General features: G+C 46.3%; 1 pseudogene; it reads right to left on the reverse strand.

The window, feature by feature from the left end:
- Positions 1-315: 315 nt before the first annotated feature.
- On the reverse strand, positions 316-20,505 carry LOC134340977 (zinc-binding protein A33-like; annotated as a pseudogene).
- Between the last annotated feature and the right edge of the window lie 534 nt (positions 20,506-21,039).

Consider the following 21,039-nt stretch of genomic DNA (forward strand, 5'->3'; position numbering starts at 1 on the left):
AAAGCACATGGTGAGAAGGCAGGTGTATGGGGTTGAGTGGGATCCGGGATCAGCCATGAGAGGAGTCGATGAGCTGAACGGCCTAATTCTGCTCCTGTCTGTTATGGTCTGACCAAGATTCACCCTGACCCCTCTCCCAGTCAGCACCGCCCCCACTTGTCCCATTTAACCTGTCTCAGTGCGGGAGGACTTTAGGACCCGGGGGAGCTCAGGACCCGCCGCCCGCGGCTGCTGCTGAATCCGCGGTGTTGCTGTTCTGTTGTCGGATGCGATGAACGAGTTAAAATTAATGGATCGAGAATTCTCATTTCGTGTTTATTTCACTCTCCGCACATTTATATTTACAGGGACTTTACTCCTGACGCCGGTCCCGGGACCCAACCCGTTTACAGACCCGGAGCGGAACCGGAGCAGATTCTCAGCCACTGGTTTTCATCCCCAGTCATGAAGAAAGGATAAAGTTTCCCCGTGAATTTATTCCCAGTGAAGGTGTGGAGATGGGACTTGGTCTCCGCGTTGTAAAATGAAACTGTCCCGGACTGGTAACTGAGATAAACTCCCACCCTCCCGGGGATGGGACCGGCAGGGAGACGGGACTCGGGGGAGGGGCGACCACTGAAGACGTCAAACAACACGTCACAATCCCGATGTAACACGTCACCAACCCGCCCGATGACCCAGAATCCGGTCTCCGGACTCAGTCTGATCCATCCCTTCCTCTCCACAGACTCTGCGGCGACTCCCAGACACCAGTCCCGATTCCCCGTCACCTCCACCTCCCAGTAATGTCTCCCCGATGTGAATCCCTCCGATCCCAGCACACAAGCCCGCTTTGTGAATCTCTTCCCGGTGACATGGAGATTCCTCCGGGTCCGGGTCCGTCTCACACTCTTCCGATCCTCAGACACCTCGAGATACGGACTCGCCGTTTCCACATCCAGGGTGACAGAGACTGGGGGGAGAAGCAGAGAATTAGAGAGTCCCCGGGGATCGGGGGGAGACTCGGGCAGCGCGGCCCCGGGGATCGGGGGGAGACTCGGGCAGCGCGGCCCCGGGGATCGGGGGGAGTCTCGGGCAGCGCGGCCCCGGGGATCGGGGGGAGACTCGGGCAGCGCGGCCCCGGGGATCGGGGGGAGACTCGGACAGCGCGGCCCCGGGGATCGGGGGGAGACTCGGGCAGCGCGGCCCCGGGGATCGGGGGGAGACTCGGGCAGCGCGGCCCCGGGGATCGGGGGGAGACTCGGGCAGCGCGGCCCCGGGGATCGGGGGGAGACTCGGGCAGCGCGGCCCCTGGGGTCGGGGGAGACTCGGGCAGCGCGGCCCCGGGGATCGGGGGGGAGACTCGGGCAGCGCGGCCCCGGGGATCGGGGGGAGACTCGGGCAGCGCGGCCCCGGGGATCGGGGGAGACTCGGGCAGCGCGGTCCCGGGGATCGGGGGAGACTCGGGCAGCGCGGCCCCTGGGGTCGGGGGGAGACTCGGGCAGCGCGGCCCCGGGGATCGGGGGGAGACTCGGGCAGCGCGGCCCCGGGGATCGGGGGAAGACTCGGGCAGCGCGGCCCCGGGGATCGGGGGGGAGACTCGGGCAGCGCGGCCCCGGGGATCGGGGGAAAGGCCGCTAGGCCTCAGGCGCGGTCGGGTGGCCGGCGCGAACCTTTCCCGAGGTTTACCCGATGAAAGCGGATGGACAACTAATGTCTCCCCAGGGGTTTCCGCTGGACGGAGAGCAGAGATTTCCCGATCAAACAGACACAAAATGCTGGAGGAACCGAGCGGGTCAGGCAGGAGGTGTGGAGAGAGATGGACAGTCTACGTTTCAGGTCGACATCTTCCCTCAAGAACAGAAATAAATAGACAGCAGAAACGAGTGCAGGAAAGGGGTGGATTAAGATGGGAAAGGGGTGAGTGAATAGATTTAAACTGGAGGTGACGGAGGCCCATCGGCCCAACTTGTTTGTGCTGACCAACTTGCTCTAGTGAGCTAGTCCCATTTGCCCATTATTCCTTTCACCTTTTCTTATCCACGGACCTGCCAAGATGTATTTTAAAACATTCTCCCTGTACCCATCTCTACAGTTGATCAAGGGCCCGGTGTAAACAGAGATAACCCTCTTCCCTGTCCACTGTACCATGAATTTTAGTGTCATTAACAAACCTACTAACTATGTCACCGACATTATCATCCAAATCATTAATAGGAATGACAAACAACCCCGGCCCCAGCACCGACCTCTGCAGGTTACAGGCCTCATGTCCCCTGTGTTTAAGAGACACTTGGACAGACACTTCAACAGGCAAGGCACAGAAGGAGACTGACCTAATGCTGGCCAATGGGATGAATGTAGATGGCTAAATAGGTCAGCAGAGATGTGATGTGTCGAAGGGCACATTTCTATGCTGTACGGCGATGGCTCTGTGAACTGAATGGATAAGAACCCCCAAACCCGCCTCTCCCTACGGGTGCTGAGAATTCCAAACAGACAGTGACCCCTGACCCTTGACTCCTCAGACAGGGAAAACATCCTCCCTGTATCCTGCCTGTGGACCCCAAAATAATTTTTTGTTTCTCTGAGATCTCCTCTCATTCTTCTGATCAGGGAACAGAGAACATAGAACAGTACAGCACAGGAACAGGCCCTTCATTCAATGTTAACATTCATCACCCGCAGCACCTCATTTGGACAGGGGGAGAATTTGCAGGGACCATTAAACAACACAGGTCCTGATGCAGGATTTCAGCCTGAACCATCAACAGTTCACTCTTTTCCATAGATGCTTCCTGGCCTGCTGAGTTTCTCCAGCATTTTGTGGTGTGTGGCTTCACCTTAAATATACTCAATGAAATATATTCCCTGTGGCAGATTCCCTATCCTGTGGATAAAGGAATTCCTCCTCATCTCTGTTCTAAATGGACATCCTCAAGTCGGAGGCTGTGCCTTGTGTTCTCGACCCACCCACTATAGGAAACATCCTTCCGACATCCACTCTCTCTGGGTAGGTTTCAGAGAGATCGGGCCGAGACCCTTCATCAGGACCTGTGTTGCTTGGATTACCAGCATCTGCAGATTTTCTCGTGTGTGATTTTTAAAGCAGAAGTTGATATGTAAACTTCTTGATTAGTCAAGGTGTCAAATGTTATGGGGAGGAGGCGGGAGAGTAGAGTTGAGAGGGATAATAAATCAGCCATTCTTCTAAACTCCCATGAGTACAGCCCAAAACCATCAAACACTCCTCATATGTTAACTCTTTCATTCCCAAAATCATTCCTGTGAACCTCCTGGACCCTTTCCAATGCCAGCACATCTTTTCCGATATAAGGGACCCAAATCTGCTCACAATACTCCGAGTGTGATCTGACCAATGCCTTATAAAACCTCAGAATAACATCCTATTCGAGTCCTCTCGAAATGAATGCTAACATTGAGCTTGCTGACCTTAACACTGACTCAAACTGCAATTAACCATTAGGGAATCCTGCACAAGGACACCCAAGTCCCTTCTGCACCTCTGATTTTCGAATTTTCTCACTGTTTACAAAATCGTCTATGCCTTTATCCTGCCTGCCAAATTGCATGCACGACTTCCCTACTGGATAATCCATCGATCACATCTTTGTCCATTTTCGAATCTGTCTCTGTCCTTCCCCAGACTCTGAGTTTCTGCAGCGCTATCTTCCCCTTCACCTAACTTCATCTCATCTGCAAACTTGGCCACAAAGGCAACAATTCTGTCATCCAAATCATTCTTTGTCTATCTCGGCTTTGTGTTCCTCGAAAAATTCCAACAGATTTGTCAGGCAAGATTTCCCCTTCAGGGAAGGCATGCTGTCTTTGCCCTATTTTATCACGTGCCTCCATGCACCCAAAAGCAGTTCCATTAATACTGGACTCCCAGCATCTTTCCAAGCACACCACATCCAGACTAACTCACCTGTAATTTTCTTTCCTCAGCTGCTCTCCCTTCATAAAGTGTGAAGTGACCTTTGCAATTTCCATTCGTCTTGAATGTCCAATTATCTAGTGATTGCTGAAAGATCATTACTACTGCCCCCATATTCTCTTCAGCTAACTCTTTCCGAACACTGGGGTGTAGTCCATCTGGTCCAGGTACCTTCAGACCTTCAATCTTCCCACGCACTTTCTCCTCAGTAACATCAGCAACACTCAATTCTGTCCCCAGACACTCTCACATTTCAGACATACAGCTGGTATCTTCCACAGTGAGGATTGACACAAAATATTAAATAAGTACTTCGACAATGTCTTTTGTCACATGTTTCCTCTCCAGTGTCACTTTCTTGGGGTCCAATATCCACTCTTGCCTCTCTTTTACTCTTTCGAGTTTTGTGTCCTCTTGAGTATTGTAGGCAAGCTTTCCCTCATATCTCATTTTCTCTCCTTCGGGCTTTGTAATTGCTTTCTGCTGATTATCAAAATCTCCTCAATACTTCAACATGCTGCTAATTTTTGCTCTATTGTATGCCCTCTCTTTCACTTTTATGCTGTCTTTGACTTCCCTTGTTAAACAAGGTTGCCTCATCCTCCGTGGATAATACTCCTCCGTCTTTGGGATTTATCCATCCAAATTGCCCCCAGAAATTCCAGTCTTTGGTGTTCTGCAATCATCCCTGCTGGTGTCCCCTCCCAATCTACTTTGGTCAGCTCCTCCCTCATGCCTCTGTAACTAACTTTACTCCACTCTAATACCGATACATCTGACTTTATCTCCCTCTCAAACTCCAGGGTGAATTCTATCATTTTATGATCACTGCTTCCGAAAGATTCTTTTCCCTTAGTCTCCCAAATCATATCTGGTTCATTATACAAACCCCACTCTAGAATTGTCTTTATTCCATTGGGCTCAACCAGAAGTGGTTCTAAAAAGCTATTTTGGTGACATTCTACAAATTCCCTCTCTTGGGATGCAGCACCAACATGATTTTCCCAACCTTCCTCCTTGTTGAAATCCCCCATTCCCACTGTCACATTGCATTTTTTTTTTCCATTTCCTAGTGTAATTTGTATCCCATTTCGATCCTGGCTACTATTTGAAAGTTTGTATATAATTACCATCAGGGTCTTTTAACACTTGCAGTTTCTTAACTCTACCCACAATGACTCAACATCTTCCAATCCTATGTCACCTCACTCTAAGGATTTCATTTCATTTTTTACAACAGGCCCTCCCCCATCCCCTCTGCCTACCTGCCTGTCCTTTGAATACAAGGTGTATCATTGAATGTTGAACTTCAAGCCAGGATCTCCTTTCAGCCACAACTCAGTGATGCCAACAACGTTGTACCTGTCAATCTCTACCTGTGCTACAACATCATCTACCTTATTCCGTATACTGGAGCATTCAAATATAACACCTTCAGTCCTGTATTCATCAGCCAATGCGACACTGTCCACATGAGCTTAAGCAAGGTCTATGAGGGACCAATATCCTGGCAGGGAGATTAGCGATGGCTACTGAGGTGACTTTAAACTAGAATGGTTGGGGGGTGGGAATCAAATTAAAGAGGCTAGGCGTGAGGAGGTTAGTTCACAACAGGGGGATGGGAATCAGTGCAGAGAGACAGAGCGGTGTAAAGTGAGGGTAGAAGCAAAAAGTACGAAGGAGAAAAGTAAAAGTGTCAGGCCGACAAATCCAGGGCAAGCATTAAAAAGGGCCACTTTTCAACATAATTGTATAAGGGCTAAGAGAGTTGTAAAAGAGCGCCTGAAGGCTTTGTGTGTCAATGCAAGGAGCATTCGTAATAACGTGGATGAATTGAAAGTGCAGATTGTTATTAAGGATTATGATATAGTTGGGATCACAAAGACATGGCTCCAGGGTGACCAGGGATAGGAGCTCAACGTTCAGGGATATTCAATATTCAGGAGGGATAGACATGAAGGAAGGGGAGGTGGGGTAGCGTTGCTGGTTAAAGGAGAGATTAACGCAATAGAAAGGAAGGACATAAGCCGGGAAGATGTGGAATCGATATGGGTAGAGCTGCGTAACACTAAGGGGCAGAAGATGCTGGTGGGAGTTGTGTACAGGCCACCTAACAGTAGTAGTGAGGTCGGAGATGGTATTAAACAGGAAATTAGAAATGTGTGCAATAAAGGAACAGCAGTTATAATGGGTGACTTCAATCTACATGTAGATTGGGTGAACCAAATTGGTAAAGGTGCTGAGGAAGAGGATTTCTTGGAATGTATGCGGGATGGCTTTTTGAACCAACATGTCGAGGAACCAACTAGGGAGCAGGCTGTTCTGGACTGGGTTTTGAGCAATGAGGAAGGGTTAATTAGCAATCTTGTCGTGAGAGGCCCCTTAGGTAAGAATGACCATAATATGGTGGAATTCTTCATTAAGATGGAGAGTGACATAGTTAATTCAGAAACAAAGGTTCTGAACTTAAAGAGGGGTAACTTTGAAGGTATGAGACGTGAATTAGCTAAGATAGACTGGCAAATGACACTTAAAGGATTGACGGTGGATATGCAGTGGCAAGCATTTAAAGGTTGCATGGATGAACTACAACAATTGTTCATCCCAGTTTGGCAAAAGAATAAATCAAGGAAGGTAGTGCACTCGTGGCTGACAAGGGAAATTAGGGATAGTATCAATTCCAAAGAAGAAGCATACAAATTAGCCAGAGAAAGTGGCTCACCTGAGGACTGGGAGAAATTCAGAGTTCAGCAGAGGAGGACAAAGGGCTTAATTAGGAAGGGGAAAAAAGATTAGGAGAGAAAACTGGCAGGGGACATAAAAACGGACTGTAAAAGCTTTTATAGATATGTAAAAAGGAAAAGACTGGTAAAGACAAATGTAGGTCCCCTACAGACAGAAACAGGTGAATTGATTATGGGAAGCAAGGACATGGCAGACCAATTGAATAATTACTTTGATTCTGTCTTCACTAAGGAGGACATAAATAATCTTCCAGAAATAGTAAGGGACAGAGGGTCCAGTGAGATGGAGGAACTGAGCGAAATACATGTTAGTAGGGAAGTGGTGTTAGGTAAATTGAAGAGATTGAAGGCAGATAAATCCCCAGGGCCAGATGGTCTGCATCCTAGAGTGCTTAAGGAAGTAGCCCAAGAAATAGTGGATGCATTAGTGATAATTTTTCAAAATTCGTTAGATTCTGGACTAGTTCCTGAGGATTGGCGGGTGGCTAATGTAACCCCACTTTTTAAAAAAGGAGGGAGAGAGAAACGGGGGAATTATAGACCGGTTAGCCTAACGTCGGTGGTGGGGAAACTGCTGGAGTCAGTTATCAAAGATGTGATAACAGCACATTTGGAAAGCAGTGAAATCATCAGACAAAGTCAGCATGGATTTGTGAAAGGAAAATCATGTCTGACGAATCTCATAGAATTTTTTGAGGATGTAACTAGTAGAGTGGATAGGGGAGAACCAGTGGATGTGGTATATTTGGATTTTCAAAAGTCTTTTGACAAGGTCCCACACAGGAGGTCAGTGTGCAAACTTAAACACACAGTATTGGGGGTAAGGTATTGATGTGGATGGAGAATTGGTTAGCAGACAGGAAGCAAAGAGTGGGAATAAACGGGACCTTTTCAGAATGGCAGGCGGTGACTAGTGGGGTACGGCAAGGCTCAGTGCTGGGACCCCAGTTGTTTACAATATATATTAATGACTTGGATGAGGGAATTAAATGCATCATCTCCAAGTTTGCGGATGACACGAAGCTGGGTGGCAGTGTTAGCTGTGAGGAGGATACTAAGAGGATGCAGAGTGACTTGGATAGGTTGGGTGAGTGGGCAAATTCATAGCAGATGCAATTTAATGTGGATAAATGTGAAGTTATCCACTTTGGTGGCAAAAATAGGAAAACAGATTATTATCTGAATGGTGGCCGATTAGGAAAAAGGGAGGTGCAACAAGACCTGGGTGTCATTATACACCAGTCATTGAAAGTGGGCATGCAGGTACAGCAGGTGGTGAAAAAGGCGAATGGTATGCTGGCATTTATAGCGAGAGGATTCGAGTACAGGAGCAGGGAGGTACTATTGCAGTTGTACAAGGCCTTGGTGAGACCACACCTGGAGTATTGTGTGCAGTTTTAGTCCCCTAATCTGAGGAAAGACATCCTTGCCATAGAGGGAGTACAAAGAAGGTTCACCAGATTGATTCCTGGGATGGCAGGACTTTCATATGAAGAAAGACTGGATGAACTGGGCTTGTACTCGTTGGAATTTAGAAGATTGAGGGGGGATCTGATTGAAACGTATAAAATCCTAATGGGATTGGACAGGTGAGATGCAGGAAGATTGTTCCCGATGTTGGGGATGTCCAGAACGAGGGGTCACAGTTTGAGGACAAAGGGGAAGCCTTTTAGGACCGAGATTAGGAAAAACTTCTTCACACAGAGAGTGGTGAATCTGTTGAATTCTCTGCCACAGGAAACAGTTGAGGCCAGTTCATTGGCTATATTTAAGAGGGAGTTAGATATGGCCCTTGTGGCTACGGGGATCAGAGGGTATGGAGGTAAGGCTGGGGCGGGGTTCTGAGTTGGATGATCAGCCATGATCATAATAAGTAGCGGTGCAGGCTCGAAGGGCCGAATGGCCTACTCCTGCACCTATTTTCTATGTTTCTATATCGATGATAGACCACAGTTTGGGTATTGTCTGCACGTCCACTTCCCCGAATATAGTGAAACATAGAAACACAGAAAATATACAACACAACAAAGACCCTTTGGCCCACTAAGCTGTGCCGAACATGTCCCTACCTTAGAACTACCTAGGCCTTACCCATGGCCCTCTATTTTTATAAGCTCCATGTAGCCATTCATGAGTTTCTTAAAAGACCCTATCGTTTCCGTCTGCAGCACCACCACCAGCAGCCCGTTCCATGCACTCACCATTCTCTGCATAAAAAACATACCTCTGACATCTCTGTATCTCCTTCCAAGCACCTTGAAACTATGCCCTCTCATGCTGGCTATTTCAGCCCTGGGAAAAAGCCTCTGACTATCCACACGATGAATGCCTCTCATTATCTTGTACATCTCCGTCAGGTCACCTCTCATCCTCCGTCGTTCCAAGGAGAAAAGGCCGAGTTCACTCAACCTATTCTCATAAGGCATACACCCCCCCCAAAAAAAACAGGCAGCATCCTTGTAAATCTCCTCTGCACCCTTTCTATGGTTTCCACGTCCTTCCTGTAGTTGCAGTGAGGTGAGCAGAATTGAGCGCAGTACTCCAAGTGGGCTGACCAGGGTCCTATATAGCTGCAATATTACCTCTCGGCTCTTAAACTCAATCCCATGATTGATAAGGCCAATGCATCGTATGCCTTCTGAACCACAGAGTCAACCCATGTAGGATGTCATTACACTAGACAGGAAGGTTCAGGAGGATGTTACCAGGACTGGAGGGCTTGGGTGAAAAGCAGAGAGTGGATAAGCGTGGGCTATTTAGCTGTAGTGTAGGATGTTGAGGGATGATCCCTTATTGAGGTAAATACATTCACAACGGGCTGAGATAAAGTGAGTCTTTTTCTGAGAAATGGGAGTACAGAACCAGAGGGCTCAAATTGAAAGTGAGAGGGGAAGTTTTTATGAGGGACCTATGGGGTAACATTCTCACAGAGAGGGAGGTGGGCAGATGGAATTTGCTGTCAGATGCTGTAGAAACAGCTAAAATTAAAATATTTTAAGATAAATTTACACAGGTACATAGATAGGAAATGGTTAGAGGGATATGGGGTAAATACACACAAGGGGGACATGCTCAGGAAGACACCTCAGTCTTGCAGATGTATGATGTGGTTCATGGGTTCCAACCCTCCCAGATCATCCTCCTGAGGAATCTCACCCTGGAGTCTGTCTGTGAACTGTTGATGTGACGTCACGTCAGAGGGCAGCTCAGTGCACAGAACAGACTGGGTAAGGATGGCAGATTTCATTCCTAAGTCGGAACGTGGGCCTATTTCTTTGGCCATGTGTCACACTCAGATATTATGTGTGTGTATGTGTTACTCTATGTGTATGTGTGTGTGTGTGTTACTGTGTGTGTGTGTGTGTTGATTGTGGTAAATATCAGTGTGTTTGTGTGTACACATTGAGGGAGAGTGTACACATTGAAGTATTTGTATGTCACAGTGTGTCATCACATGTCTGGTGTGTGCTGACAATGTGTGACATGTGTGAGTTGTTTAAATAAATAAATTACCGTGTCTGAAGAGAATAGTTTCCAGGTTACTGAAGGAAATATCAACGTACATTGCTGCGTCGCTGACCACAATCTGCCAATCCTTCCTGTGTATGTGTGTGTCGGGCTGTTTTGCCAGTCTGGTTATGCTGTGTGTGCTTCTCCTGAGATGAAATCCTGAATGATGTCAATGCTGGCTGGGTTGTCTGGGCTCATTCTCACAATGCTTCAATGTTGTGGTCTGATAACCAGAAGCCCATAAGACATAGGAGCAGAATTTGGCCATTTGGCCCATCGAGTCTGCTCCGCCTTTCAATCACGGCTGATCCTTTTCTTCTCCTCCTCAGCCCCACTCCCCGGCCTTCTCACCACAACCTCCGATACTGTGTGCAATCTAGAACCTGTCAAGCTCGGCCTTAAATATGCCCAACGACCTGGCCTCCACGGCTGCCTGTGGTAACAAGTTCTGCAAATTCACCATCCTCTGGCTAAAGAAATTTCTCTGCGTCTCTGTTTTTAAATAAGACGCCCCTGTATCCTGAGGCTGTGCCCTCTTGTCCCAGACTTCCCCACTATGGGAAACATCCTTCCCATATCTACTCTGTCTTGGCCTTTCAACATTCAAAAAGTTTCAGTGAGATCCCCCCTCATCTTTCTAAATTCCAGTGAGTACAGGCACAGAGCTATCAAACGTTTCACGTCTGATAACCCTTTCATTCCCGGAATCATCCTTGTGAATCTCTTCTAATCACTCAACGATACCAGCACATCTTTTCTGAGATGAGGAGCCCAAAACTGTTCACAATACTCAAGGTAAGGCCTCACCATTGCCTTATAAAGTCTCAGCATCACATCACTGCTCCTGGATACTAAACTCCTGGAACTGAATGCTAACATTGCATTTACCTTCCTCACAACTGACTCTACCTGCAAGTTAACCTTCAGGGTGTTCTGAAGAAGGACTCCCAGATCCAGCTGCATCTCAGATTTTTGAATTGGCTCCACATTTTAAATAATCTGCATATTATGTCTCCTACCACAATGCATGACCATGAATTTTCCAGCATTGTGTATCATTTGCCACTTTCTTGCCCAGTCTCATCATCCAAGTCCTTCCGCAGCCTACCTGTTTCCTCAACACTACCGGCCCCTCCACCAATCTTATTATATGCCAACGCGTCCTATCTTGTCCAGTATCACCAAGTATTCCATAACCTCATACTTAACAATTGACACTAATGTCTTCCCACCCACAGAGGTGAGGTTAACTGGTCTATAACTTCATTTCTGCTGCCTTCCTCATGACTACGAGTTGGGTGACATTTATAATTTCCAGTCCTCTGACACCACACCAGAGTCCAATGATTTTTGAAAGATCATTTCAAATACCTCCGCAATGTCTACCGCTACCTCTTTCAGAACACTAGGGTGCAGTTCATCTGGTCTGAGTGACTCATGTCCCTTTTTGAGCACCTTCTCCCGTGTAACAGTAACTGCACTCACTTCTCTTCCCTCGCACTCTTCAACACCTGACACAGTGCTAGTGTCTTCCACAGTGAAGACTGATGCAAAATACTCATTTACTTCATCTGCCATCTCTTTGTCCCCTGTTATTACATATCCGCCTCATTTTCTAGCAGTCCTGTATCCACTCTCATCTCTATGTTATTTTTTCACAATACTTGAAAATCAATTTCATATTTTTTTATTTGTTTGATCTGCTGCGTTCGCCAGCAACTTTGATGTGTGTTGCTTGATATTGTTTGCTTACTTGTTTTATAAAGACAGGTGTGTAAAAAGGGCCTGAAGGATCATTAGAGACCCAAGTCACCCCAACAACAAACTGTACCAGTTGCTACCATACAGGAACTGGTACCGCAGCATAAAAGCCAGAACAAACAGGCTCCAGGGACAGCTTCTTCCACCAGGCCATCAGACTGCTTAACTCGTGCTGAGACAACTGTATTTCTATGTTATATTGACTAGAATGTTATACATATTATTTATCATCAATTACTATAAACTGGACATTTAGACAGAAGATTTTTCCTGCTCGTTTATAGAAAAGATGTAAGTAATAAAGTCAATTCAATTCAATTCAATTCCATATTTCATTTTTCCCCTCCCAATCATTTTTCCAGTTCCTCTCTGTAGGTATTTAAAAGCCTCCCAATTCTCTGTCTTCCTATTAATTTTCACTTTGTTGTATGCCCACTCTTTGGCATTTACATTAGCTTGTCTTCCCTTATCAGCCACGATTGTACTATTTTGCCATTTGAGTATTTATTTGCTTTTGGAATATATCTATCCTTCACCTTCCTCATTTTCCCAGAATCTGACATCATTTCTGCTCTGCTGTCATCCCAGATAACATCTCTCTCCAATTTACTTTGGCCAGCTCCTCTTTCAGACCACTGTAATTTCCTTTACTCTACTGAAATACTACAACATCAGACTTTACTTTCTGCTTATCAAATTTCAGGTTGAACTCAGTCATGTTGTGAGCACTGACTCCTAAGGGTTCTTTTACCTAATCACCTCCGGTTCAATACATAACACTCAATCCAGTAGAGCTTTTCCCCTTGTAGGCTCAACGACAAACTGCTCTAAAAAGTTATCACATGGCATACAACAAATTCACTCTCTTGAGATCCATTACCAACCTGATTTTCCCAATTGACCTGCATGTTGAAATCTCCCATGACTATTATAACATTGTCCTTTTCATCGGCCTTTTCTATTTCCAGTTGTAATCTGTGGTCCACATCCAGCTACTGTTGAGATCCTGTATATGACTGCCATCAGTATCATTTTTACTTTTGAACTTCCTTCACTCAACCCACAAGGAATCAACATCTTCCAATCCTATGTCACATCTTTCTACTGATTTACCAGGAGAGCCATTTCACCCCCTCTGCCTACCTTCCTATACCACCGATACAATGTGTAACCTTGGACATTCATCTCCCAACTACAACCATCCTGCAGCCATGATTCAGTGATGGCCACAACATCATACCTGACAATCTGTAATAATGCAACAAGATCATCCACCCTATTTCTCACACTCCATGCATTAAGATATAACACTTTGGGTACTGTATTTCCTATCCTTTTTAATTCTGCATCCCTAATACACTGATACTCACCCTGCTGGCTGCAGTTTTGTCCTCGTATCTGTCTGCCCCATCTGACTGTCTGACTGCACACTATCTTTGCATTTTTACCATCAGTCCTACCCCTTCACTCGTTCCTAACCCCCCACCCCGAACAAATTAGTTTAACCCCCCCCCGCCCCCCACCAACAGCTCTATCAAACCTCTCTGTGAGAATGTTGTTCTCCCTCGGGTCCAGGTGCAACCCATCCCTTTTGAGCAGGTCATTTGTCCACCAGAAAAGATCCCAATGATCCAAAAACCTGAAGCCCTGTCCCCTGCACCAGCTTCTCAGGCATGCTTTAATCTGCCAAATTATCCTGCTTCTACCCTCACCAGCACGTCGCACAGGCAGCAATCCAGAAATTATAAACCTGAAGGTACTGCTTCTGAGCTTTCTACCAAGCTCTCCAAATTCTATTTTCAGGACCTCTTTGTTTTTACTTCCAATGTCATTGGCCCCAAAATATACCAACATATCCAGCTGTTTTCCCTCACTCTCTAAAATGCTGCAGACACAATCCGAGGCATCCCTGATTCCGGCACCTAGGAGGCAACATACCATTCGGGTGTCCCGTTCACATCCACAGATTCTCCTGTCTGTTCCCTGACTGAGTCCCCAATCACTACCGATCCCCTCTTTTGCCTCAAATAACAGTGAGAGTTGCAGATCCAGAAGGGGGAAGACCTGCGTCAATCAGAGTCTGCACTCACAGCGCACGAAGGACTTGTGCATTTTTCTGACAAGTCCAGTGACCACAGTGATGCCCGCTTTTATTCCCTACAATATCATCAAGTCAGTATCAATTTCTCAGCTCCTGTGGTAGGATTCAAACTCATGTCTTGGCATGTTAGTGCAGTGGCCTGGGATCAGGACACAGTGGTTCATCTGCCAGTCCCGTGTGTTGGTTGTATTGTGACCCTGTGCTGGTGTGTTCAGGGGTCTGACATCTCCAGCTGACCATGTGACAGTGACGCCCCCCCCCCCCAGTCGGTGGGGTTGACTTCAGTTCCCCTTCAGTCATTATTACAGCCAATCTTTGCCTTAAATAATAACAATTGTGTTTCAGAAACAAAAAGAAATGAATCTTTGTAAGTTTTACCTCGATAATTGGCATCAAGTGTTTCTCTCAGCACTGTGTTCAACAAATAGAGGTGATCAAATTTTTCAACCGGTAGGGTCACATCTGTCACTGACAATTCCTGGACATCATCATTAATCCTGTAAATATTAAACTGATGGTGATAAACTGCTATTCTGAACTATTTTACAAATCCATACAAGGTTTCAGTGAAGAGGATGTCCTACCTCCTGTTCCTACTAGTTTCCACCTGAAATAAATAAAAACACAAATCTGATTAGACTTGGACTTACCATCTACATCCTGAATTTTACCCAAATCATTACAAGGTGTTGAAAATTCCCTCTCCCACAGTCACTCACAAACACACAAACAACACAGAACCATGGGGAAAATTACAGGTAATGTTTCTGAAAATTAGATCATTACTGAGAGGATGAAACTTACAGGAAAGACAGGACGGGTTGCGCATTTTCATCTGGATAAGACGTCAGGGTGATAAGATGGAGCAATTTAAGATCAGTGATGGATTGGTTGTGTGCACGTGGGAAACGTATCTCTATTTATGGGGAGATGAAATTCCAGATGGATTTTAATAAATCCTATAAGAAATTTAGTGAAGAGGATGTGGAACTCACTGGCACAGGAGTGGTTGAAGTGGAACAGCAGAGATTGAAAGTCATGGGGAAACTAGATAAACAGATGAGGGACCGTGGAGTTCAGAGCACTGTCGCTGGGTGTGGTGAGTAGGTGGGAGGAGGCTTGTGAAGCAGGGAAATTGATAGCAGAATATGGAACAAATGGCCTGTTTATGATGGAAAATGGGATATAATCCCGTGTGAAATTTATCTGCAAAAGTAAAGAATTGGTGAATGTTTCTGTAATCTGATGGAAACCGGATAGAGCGGATAAATCTGATGTGTGGGTCACATTCTTTGTTCTCAGTGATTGAACCTCACACCCACCACACCAGACACAATCACAGCCTGTGACTGGAACTGGGTGTTAATGGAAGTTTTAGAGGATATTTAACAGGTAATTAAGGACACAGTCTGTAACTCTGTGTTATTTTCAGAGCAGATTACATTCTGTCCTGGGATGTACAGAAGTTGTGGAAGTCCAGTTCTGAGACAACAACAACCCTGAATAGTTTCATCAATTGTCTGGTGAGAAACAGTTTACTGCCATTTGTAAATGCTATGTATAGGAGCAATGCATCTGTTTTCTGTCTGCAATGTATTCTGTGTTACGTGTCTATTATGGGAACACGTCATGTGAGTGGGGACGTGGGAAAAGCAAACGGAATAAGTTACATATTTGAACCTTGTTCTCAAAAGTTTTGAGCTGGGGACAGACGGATGTCATATCTTTGTTGACCGATACGTTGCAGCTTAACTTACGATTTATAATGCTTAAAATTCATTGCTTCTAGATTGTATGTTGCTAATAGAAGATCGAATACATATCTTAGACATTTTGGAACGTCATCATTGGAGTGATTGGACGGTGCGTCATTCAAGTGTAACAATCTGTGTGAGGTTGCCTGCAGCGGCAATTGATTTGTTAGAACTGGCCACTGTGCTGTGTTTATTTCAAATATACCACTGTTCATTTCGTGCCCTTTGGCAGGAAAAAAATTGAAATATAATCCCTCACCTTGAGAAATATCACACTGTCTTTTTGATCCATCTGTTCCTTTAACTTTGAGATTTCCTCCTGAATCAACCTGATATTCTCTTGAATCTCTCGAATATTTGTCTCCATTCGATTTAGAATCCTCTCCTCTTCCTCCCTGAGATCCTTGAGTAAGCTCTGTTCTTCCTCAGTGATAATCTGACGCAGTTCTGCAAACTGAGACGTGATGTGGGTCTGAACGCTGTGTGACTGTTCCTATCGAATGAAAGGTGAAGATTAATTTACTGTAGTGCTGTCTGTATTTCCTGATGACGTTAAGGTGACCACTCGGTCCATTAAAATTCATGCTTCTGAATCATTCCCGTCAACCCCATTCCCTGACGTTTTCCTGAAACCTCCCTCATTGACCTATTAACTCCCACCTGATTCACATACAACCTCCCCCACCTTCACAGGGTTAATTGTAATTAACCATTCATCCAGCATGTCCTCGGGATATGTCTGAAACTGTCGTGGTCACAGGAAGAGCATGCAAACTCCACACAGACAGCACCAGAGGTCAGGATCGAACCCGAATCACTAGAGCTGCGATACTCTGCTATTCTGCATTAAAGGGAGCAAAACTATACAGTAATATCAGAAATTCCGCTCAGGAAGCCTCACCCGAACTCCGGAAATCTTCTCTTTCTGTTGCTGCTCCTTTTCCTGGAAGTCTGATTTCTTTTTTGTGAGAGAGTCTAAGGAAGATTTTAGCTGATCCTGGAAGTCAGAGAGTGTAAGAAATAGAAAAAAAAGGTAGAACAAAAGAAACAGGGGATCGAACGCGATTACCGCACACAAAATGCCAGAGGAACTCAGCATCTACAGTGGCATGCAAAAGTTTGGGCACCCCGGTCAAAATTTCTTTTACTGAGAATAGCTAAGCGAGTAAAAGATGAACTGATTTCCAAAATGCATAAAGTTAAAGATGACAGATTTCTTTAATGTTCTAAGCAAAAAATGTTTTTTTTTATTTCCATATTTTGCAGTTTCAAAATAACAATGACATTGCCGCCTAAAAGTACTAATTTAACTTCATCAGTCCACAGAACGTGTTTCCAAAATGCATCAGGCTTGTTTGGATGTTCTTTAAACTCTTCGAATAGAACTTTCTGGCCACAATGAGCAAAGGTATGTTTGGAGCAAAAGAGGGTGCAGGATTTCATGAAAAGAACCCCTCTCCAACTGTTCAGCACGGGGGTGGACCGATCATGTTTTGGGCTTGTGTTGCAGCCAGTGGTCTGGGGAACATTTACTGGTAGAGGGAAAAATGAATTTAATTAAATACCAGCAAATTCTGGAAGCAAATGTCACGCCGTCTGTAAAAAAGCTGAAAAGAGGATGGCTTCTTCAACAGGATAATGAACCTAAACACACCCCAAAATCCACAATGGACTACCTCAAGGGGCGCAAGCTGAAGATTTTGCCATGGCCCTCGTAGTCCCCCCGACCAAAACATCGTTGAGAATCTGCGGATAGAACTCAAAAGAGCAGTTCATGCAAGACTCCCCAAGAATCTCTCAGAACTTGAAGCCTTTTGCAAGGTAGAATGTGCAAAAATCCCCCAAACATGAAACGAAAGACTCAGCTGGCTGCAGAAAGCGTTTACAAGCTGTGATACTTGCCAAAGGGGGTGTTACTAAGTACTGACCATGCAGGGTGCCCAAACTTTTGCTTCGGGCCCTTTTCCTTTTTTGTTATTTTGAAACTGTAAAAGATGGAAATAAAAATATTTCTTGCTTAAAATATTAAAGAAATGTGTCATCTTTAATTTCATGCCTTTTGGAAATCTGTTCATTTTTACTCGCTTAGCTATTCACAGGAACAGAAATTTTGACCAGGAGTGCCCAAACTTTTGCAAGCCACTGTATGCAGGGCAAAGAAACAGTCGACGTTTCGGGATGAGACCCTTCACTAGGATTGGGAAGGAATGGGGCAGAAGCCAGAATAAAAAGGTTGGGGACGAAAACCAGCTGACAGGTGACGGGTGAGACAACGTGAGGGGGGACGTGGGTGAGTGTGATGAAGTGAGAAGCTGAGAGGGGACAGGCGGAAGAGGTAAAGAGCTGGAGAAGAAGGAATCTGATACGAGAGGACAATCGGCCATGGAGGAAACGGGAGGAACTGGCGCTGTTTGGGGCCTGAATGGTGACGAGTGAGGAGGTTAGGAGTCAGGTGTAGCACTTGTTCCGCTTCCAGGTGTCAGTGCCGGGAGGTAGATCAGTGGGGAGGAGCGAGTGGATAAGGGCGATACAGCACGGGGAGCGATTCCGACAGAGAGCGGGGAGTTGTGGGGTGTGGGATGGGCTGTGGGACGGGCTGTGGGACGGGCTGTGGGACGGATAGATGCTAGAATCCCGTTGGAGATGGCGGAAGTTGCAGAGAATGATGTGTTGGTTACGGAGGCTCGTGTGATGGCATGTAGGAGAAAGGAAATGTGTTAAGTATTAAATTAACGTTAATTTTTACCATGTAGATTTTAACAGCTTCTTTAATCGGCTTGAAGCGGTGCTCTCTGTGTTCTTCCGCATCTCTACAGATCAGACAGATCAGTGTCTTGTCCGTTTCACAAAACAGCTTCAGTTCTTCCTCATGTTCCTCGCAGTGAAGTTTACTTTCCTTCCCTTTCAGATTCAGGTTTAGATTTCGAAATTTTTCAGCCAGATTTGCCAAGGCCCGATTGACCCTGAGGGTGCGGTCTGCAAACACCTCTCTACATTCCGGGCAGGAGTTTCTCTCCGCCCTTTCCCAACACCGTGTGATACAAGAGCGACAGAAGTTGTGTCCACACTCCAGTGACACCGGATCGGTGAAGAAATCCAGGCAGATGGAACAAATTACCTCCTCGGTTAAACTCTCGACCTGTCCTTTCGAAGCCATGTTAACTCGCGGCACTTCCTGATTCAGAACGCTGCCGATCCCCTGCAGTACCGCGATTGTCCACTACATTATTTTATATAAAGCTTCCTATCAAAGTAAGCTTTATATAAAATAATTAGAATGATAAAACGTGCAATGCCTTTCCCCAAAGAATTTACATTTGTCGTCTATGCGGTGTTTAGTGTTTTAGATTCGTTAAAAACGATAGGACTGTTGTCGCTCATGTGCCCCCCGCCCACCCCCCCGGTTGTTTCACTCCGACAATAACTGAGAGGCTTTCTCAGCCAACCCGGCCCCTCCCGGTCCGGTACTAGAGGATCTCTATAGTTTCAATGGTGTCCCTGCAGTCTGGAATGTGCCAGTCGGCAGCATTCCTCCACGACAGAGATTCCCCAACTCTTTTATGCCAAAGACCAATTGCATTAACCTTGGACCCCAGGTTGGAAACCCCTGCTCTCCGGACATCTCGATGTCATGACAGACCAACAAGTTTCGGGCGTCTTTCTCCAAGTTGATGATCTTCCAGCAGCACTTGCTGTCCGTTTTCCTGTGCGTCCTGGGAACAGCCCGAAGATCAGTGACCCTTCTGTCACGCAGCTGCTGGGGCACAGGCCCTTGCATCTTTCTCCACATATCTTCGCCAGCCCACAGTCCGCAAACAGCTGAGTGACCGTCTCGTCTCCACTGCAGTAATCTCGGGGCAGCGCGCTGTGGGAGTGATCTCCGGGCATGCAGCAAGGATCAGACTGGGAGGGTTTCTCTCGCCGCCAGGCAGGTAAGGTCTTGGTGCCTGTTGGTGAGATCTGGTAGTGAGGTATTCTGCCGGATGGTCTGGACTGTCTGCTCAGAGAACCACTCCACTGTGTCCATCCAGTCCTTCTCCTGCAGCAACTGCAGGACATTCCGTGCTGACCACTGTCTGATGTACTTGTGGTCAAAGCTGCTGGTCTGAAAGAACTGTAACTAACTTCATTATGACAAGCTCTGCCACAGAAAACTGTTGAGGCCGGTTCATTGGCTATATTTAAGAGGGAGTTAGATATGGCCCTTGTGGCTACAGGGGTCAGGGGTATGGAGGGAAGGCTGGGTTCTGAGTTGGATGATCAGCCATGATCATAATAAATGGCGGTGCAGGCTCGAAGGGCCGAATGGCCTACTCCTGCACCTATTTTCTATGTTTCTATGTTTCACATGGAGAAGCTTCCTGACTGAGACAGACACAGTCTCACAGGGTATTTACAGGGTGGGGGCAGGACTGATATTTCTCCTGGCTGGGCAGTGGAACCGGGGATCACAGACTCAAAATCCGAGGTCACCTCAGCAGGAATGGGATGAGGAGAATTTTCCCCGCCCACAGTGCGGTGAATATCTGGAGTTTTCTAAATTAAAAAGACATATTTAGGGGTTCGGCGATGATGGATGGGAACTTTGAAGGAAAGTGGCGCTGAGGTCAAAGATCAGCCATTTCTAATTGAGGGGCAGCACAGCGCAAGGGGCCGAACGGCAACGCCTGCTCCTGTTTCGTATTTTCTAAAACACGGGTTTACCTTTGCGCCTTGTTCTCCCTTGGCTTTCAGCCTGTCGGATTGCGCAGGGGTGCGGTGAGAGCTCCAGAGATCCATCGGCAGCCGCTGCGGTTATTTCATCTCTTGTTATTTATCGCTATTTCTCCATATTTGCATTTGTACCGTTTGTTACCTTCAGCACTCTGGTTGATCTTTCACTGCCTGCTTCTGTTATGGTTACTATTCTCTACTTTTTCTAAGTATGTCCGCAGGAAAATGCTTCTCGGGATTGTATGTGGTGATTTATCTAAACTCTGATAATAAAATTTACTTTTAAATTTGAGTTTCGGGGAACTTCCATTGATTCTGAAAACAAACTGTGACTGACATCTCCGTCTCCCGGCAACAGCCCGTCCTCGGACACACTCACAGCCAATCAGCGATCACTGCTGGGAGAAGGATTCTCTCATTGGCTGAGGGATGTCAGTGGGCGGGACGCTGAGCGCTGGAAGCGGGCCGGAGTCTGGAACCGGGACCGAGTGAGGCCGGAGACCGGGAGCTGCGCCTCGG

This window comes from Mobula hypostoma, chromosome X2, assembly GCF_963921235.1.
Source record: "Mobula hypostoma chromosome X2, sMobHyp1.1, whole genome shotgun sequence".
NCBI classification, from domain to species: domain Eukaryota; kingdom Metazoa; phylum Chordata; class Chondrichthyes; order Myliobatiformes; family Myliobatidae; genus Mobula; species Mobula hypostoma.